The following is a 6,000-nucleotide window of genomic DNA, read 5'->3' on the forward strand; positions in this document are numbered from 1 at the left end:
ATGACATCTACAGAATGAGATGTGTGACATTGTACTAGAAAATGATTCAGTGAAGCTTTGCATGCTATGTGATGTATAAACCAACTGGGAATGATGCCCCTAAGTGACTAACTATAGCAAGATGATAAATGTAATCCATCCCCAACTGGCTCTGTTCAGGTGTCAGATAACTAAACCTCATTTAGAATTATAATTGTACAATATGGTACAGCGCAATGTACAGATAATTAAATTGGCACAATGTACTTTCACTTTCTCAGAACACAGTCCATCAAAACGTCATTATTAGAAATGAAATGCATTTATTGGTGATTTGGTGTTGTAACAAGCGAAATACGGAAATGTATATTATGAGTTACAGTATCCAAGAGATTCAGAAAATAAGACCGTTTTTGATTTGAACCTTTTCCACCCACAGGATCGTGAGACATTTATCACTGACAAAAATGATATATAAATAAGTCTACAACACAGGATGTCCTACATCTCAGAACCCATCGTCTGCTAAGTGATGCCTGAATTGTGCAGGTCCACTGAGATCAAACACCCTGTTGCGTGAAAAAATATCTAGAGTCAACAATCCATGCTTGTGGCGCTGTCGGTTGCTGGGATCTGGGATATTTTTGAGCCAGGATCAATGAGCCTGACTCGTATGTCAATTCAAATTAAGGTGCTTGTGAACCATTAACCAATCTTTTTGACAGCGAATTGTCAAGTGGATGAGGGAAAGTTCCAAGCAATAGAACAAAAATCTATACTCTAAGTCTTTATTTGAGAAACAGAGCTGACAGACATTTTTCTTGTCTTTGCAGGTCTTTTGCAGATTATAGATGACAGGCAATTCTCTTAGTTGGAGCCCTCCACTACTGCAAATAAGATGTTTTGATGTAATACTAAGCTAGAATTTCTAAGCCCCCTATCCTTGTTGCAAAAAGAGTGCTTACTTTGTTGTTGCAACACTTGCTCAAATTGTCACTTGCTCGGTTTGAGCAATTTTATGAGGAGTTCAAAACCAACTAGCCAGCCATCCCCTTCTGATTTAATCTTGTGTGCGGTCTACCTGTGAGTGTGATTTGAAGGTACAAAGAAAGCCCAATTAAAATGGCTACCGCATTAAAATAAAGAATAGAATGTATGAATACATTTTTTCTTTTTTTAAGTCCATCAATAAATGACACTTATGACACGTTTGAATACTTGTCAGTTATATTCTGATCCAATCATTGCATGCCTTCTTTCCAAATACTCTAAAGACACAGCTATTGGAGGTCTGTTCACAAAATGGCATTGCTTTTGACAAAAAAAATACATTGCTAAATAAATTGATGTTGTGGTTGTTGGAAGTAAAAAAAGACAACAAAATAGTATCTTTGGAATTCTTACCATCTGCTAATTGTCTTAAAGAATGAGACATATCTTGTCTAACAATTGTCAAGGACTTGATAAATGATAAATGATGATAAAGATATCCAAAGGTATTGTGCTCACTTGTAAATTCACCATTTGTTGATGTTCAAAACACTTTGTACCCAGCTTTATACTGCTGACTGGTGGTATATTTCTAGAAGAAGCATCATGCAGAGACTTACCATAGCCTATCACGATGACGACTTCAACTTCAACAAAGTGTAGTTCCATAATAAGAGATCTTATCTTTTGATGAATGCGCATGCTGTCTGTTTCAGAAATGTAATTATTCTGGCCTAGGCTGTATTTTTTGTACAAAGTCTGTTTTTTTAACATTTAGTATGATATTGATTCTCCCTGTGTGTCCTTTATAAGGTCATTCTTATTGTTATATTAATACACCTGAGGTTAAAGGAAACAACATCACGAGTGACCATGGAGCTTTGTTAAATATGTCTTTCAAATATATTGCACATAAGAGTTTGTGTGTAGAGTATGGCTCTAATCCCAAACAATATCTGTGTCCCCTATCCTTTTTGTTGCCTGCCTCTTGGCCCTTTAGGATGCTATATTTGTTCCCCTAGTTTTATTAACATTCCCATCCTGTCCTGGTTTGTAACAGACATACAAATATGTTCTTTTAATCTTTGTATCATTTTCAACAGTCATTTTTTTTATGTTCTTACATGGTTTGATCTTATCTGGAATATGATTTATATTTTCATCTTAATATAATCATCACATCATCACAGTACTGTGCTTTATCTGAACCAATACACTCAACAGACTGATCTCCTCCTCTGTCCTTATGTAAACTTTGATCAGCTCATTAATGTCCTTTTACGGCTATACTGTGCGGTATAAGAAGAGTCTACAACCACACTGCTAGACATGTCAGTTAAAAACAAGAACATGAGCTTCATGGTGCTGGAGCGAACGTCTGAAGTCCGTTGGATTTATCCTCCAGAGTTTATAAGCATCTTAAAAAAAGGTAAACAGGACAGGGGTTTGCATATGTCAACCTCATTTATATTATCATGCTTATTTAAGGAGGCCAACTAAATAAAACAACATAAGAACTTGAGCTATTCCAGTTATCTGATAGTGTTTATAGAAAAACACCTTGAGCATCAACTTCATACAGTTGCATCCTGTTATCGTCATAGGAGCACGCAAGTGTTTTCCTGTCAAAACACCGCCTTACAAGACTGAGCTGTCTCTCACAGGGAGCTAATCATCACCTCATCAAACTGACTGACAGTCCACAAATGGTCCCTCTGCAAGAGCGGTGAAAGGTGTTAGTGTTCGCGCTAGATATTGGGCATGGCGAGAAGAAAAAACACATTCACAGATGAATTATGGATCAGTAACCTTTTCAGTGATTCATAGTGTGAATGTGGAGGCAATACAGGAAGGGCTTGAAAAATGCTTTTACCTGCTTTAGATGCTGATTATCTATAAATGCATTTTGAAAATAACGTATAGGATTGAGTATGCATTCAATATACTTTAATCTTACATCATCTATGTCGAAATGCAGATGGATTTTGGTCCTTCATACGCAAACTGTTTCTGTTTCCACAAGAACATATTTGCATTTCATCTTTAATGTATCTTTCCTGCAATTTAGCACCCAGCAACTTGACTTAATTCCTAAGATTTCCGTCACAGGCCATATACTGTATGTATGAGTAAGTGACATTACACTCAAAGTTGGGAACTCAACGGGGGCACAATATTCCCATAAGTTTGCCTTTTGCTCTGAGGCAATTGGGTTTAAAGCAGGAAGTCCATGATGTCCTTTATGTGCACCATTTACTGTTTTTCATTCAAGAGCCGAAGTCTTTCATGTTCTTTTTGTGGTACGGTTAATTTAAAACAACTCAAGTGGCTTTAGGGTTAAGGCCACTTTATTTTTTTGCTTTGAATGGAGCAAAATTTAAGGAAGTGCATGTAGAAATATCCTTTTCCTCAAATTGTCTCTTATTGCTCCCCTCTGACCCAAAGAATGTATGTAAGGATATACTATGAATACTCTATGGCATGTGGTGAAAAACAGGTCAAAGATTCATCTGCATGGCACACTGTGTATTTGATATTAGAGCAGTGCTGCAATGGTTTATGTACAATTTAAAATGATACACTTAGTTGAATAGTTCTGAAGCTCTCTTCCAAAGCTCAAAAAATGGTTCAACAGAACTTGGATCTGTGACATTTGAGAACGAATAAACAAAACTGGGAGAAGGTCAGAACACTCTTAGACTTAAAGGCTTTAAAACCACAAATATGCCTAATATTATTACATTAAGTACAAATCTGGGAAAATCACATGTGGGAATCTTTGCTTTTTATTCACCCACACATCACCAAAACGAGACATTTAAGTCTTGTACCAATCATCTATGGTTATGGTTATGGTCACTGTTGCTTAAAAAGGCCTTCTTATGCCTTTTGGGGTTTCCGTTTCCTGTAGTGTTATTTGGGTGTTTGTGCATCACTATGTTACATTTGCTCTTCTATCGGCTAGCGCTCCATATCATTTTACGTGATATGCAGGTTGAACAATCAAAAGAGTGACCAGCTAATCAATCAGAGCAGACTGGGCTCTGGTATCAGACGGAGGGTGAAAAGAGGTGATGCAGCACAGGCAGTATGAGAAAAATAAAGAGCTTTTTGAACATTAAAACATGTAAACAGGTTACAGTAGAGACAGAAAATATGAATATGAAACAGCAGAATAAGGACCCTTTAATTACAGAATTAAGGAATAAATGTTCAAACTAAACCAACGAGTTAACTCAAGGTTCAAGCCATGAGTACATTTTTCATTCTGTGTTTTAGATGGAAGACCAACTTTGCCAAGTCACAGTCCATGATATCTTAATTTTGTAAGGAAACATTTGTCTTGGATAAGAGCAAGATAAGATAAGATTCACAAACTTTGTTTTGACAAAAGACTTGTCCAAAAAAACAGTTGCAGCCATTTATTTTTTTACAGGCATAGAAAGTGCAAAACACAGGGTCAAGGTGAACAATCTTTATTTAGATTTTTTGAATAACACGCAAGGAGTTGAAACCCTGTACAATTTTTTTCGACTCATTAGTGAAAGCATACATGATAAAGGTGGACTTGGGTAACACAGATGCAGTGAAAGGTCTGAGGTTGTGTAAAGGCTGTGCTGGCTAAAATTAAATAATGTCAAGAGATGACTGATGGTGCATACAACGTGTGCTGCTCTCTCCAGCAGACTGTCCAAAGAGTGATAATGAGAACCAGCAGCAGCTTCTACTGGGTGATCTGCAGAGTAAGGGGGATACAGACACTTTGAACATCTTCCACCCAATTCCTTTCTGGAACATCTTGATCTGAACAACTGTCTGTCTTCTAAAAATCAGTGCAAACACACACAACCCGTGGTGTCCAGCATGTGTGAGGTAGGAAAAGGCAGGGAATACAAAACACAGCAGACGTTGGAGCAGACGTCTGAAACTGCCTGTCCAACAAAACGTTTATTGTTCTAGAACAAGAAGTAGACTTCTTCATTGAGTCCGAGACAAAATTCCTTTCGTGCAGTGAAGAGGTTCAATCTGATCTAATGGTCAGATGTGCTGTTTTCATTTCCTTGTTTAACATGTCAGCATGTCTGCCGGTCAGCACCATTGACGGGGTTGTGTTATTTTTAATGTATGAGGCACTCGCAGGGGTCGGTGCGTGAGGCCACAGACATAGCCATATATTTTCACCCCCAATCAGGGACACCAGGGACGAGTCCCGCTGCTGTAGATTGAAAGGAAATCACCCCTGTTTTTTTGGACCTCTTGCTGGATAAATGAGGGCCGTGGGGAGGAACATCTGGAAAGGATTTTGTTTCTCATCATCTGCTCGGCTGGGAACCTTGGCTTGCTGTCAAGAAGGCACAGCAACAGCTCGAGTCACATCAGCTGAGAAGGCGGATGGGAGAGTGTTGGCATTCAATTTCTTAATGGGAATGTTTAATGAGTCACCAACCATGAGAAAACATATTAATGACAACGGAGCAGCAGGGGTCTCCCAGTAGTAAGAGATGTAGATAAAAACTCATTACTTAGGTTATTATTATTTCAAATATTGAATACATTTTGAAAGTTGTTCTTTGTACTTCTGCAAAATTGAATTGCTCTGTAATGATAGGTGTTTCCAAAAGTTTGCTAATTAGAATCAGCATTTGTTTTTTGTTGTGTTTGTGTGTGTGTGTGTGTGTGTGTGTGTGTGTGTGTGTGTGTGTGTGTGTGTGTGTGTGTGTGTGTGTGTGTGTGTGTGTGTGTGTGTGTGTGAGTGTGTGTGTGTGTGTGTGTGTGTGTGTGTGTGTGAGTGTGTGTGTGTGTGTGTGTGTGTGTGTGTGTGTGTGTGTGTGTGTGTGTGTGTGTGTGTGTGTGTGTGTGTGTGTGTGTGTACTAAAATAAACCATAACATTTCATACAGCAAACTGTATAAATAACTTAATGTAAGCCAATATAATGTTGTATACATGTTCCAGCCATTTCTTTCCAAACAAATCCTCACATGACTTACTGACTGATTCACAGAAACAAACTTTGATACACAGTAAATCC

Source organism: Eleginops maclovinus, chromosome 2 (assembly GCF_036324505.1).
Source record: "Eleginops maclovinus isolate JMC-PN-2008 ecotype Puerto Natales chromosome 2, JC_Emac_rtc_rv5, whole genome shotgun sequence".
Lineage (NCBI taxonomy): Eukaryota > Metazoa > Chordata > Actinopteri > Perciformes > Eleginopidae > Eleginops > Eleginops maclovinus.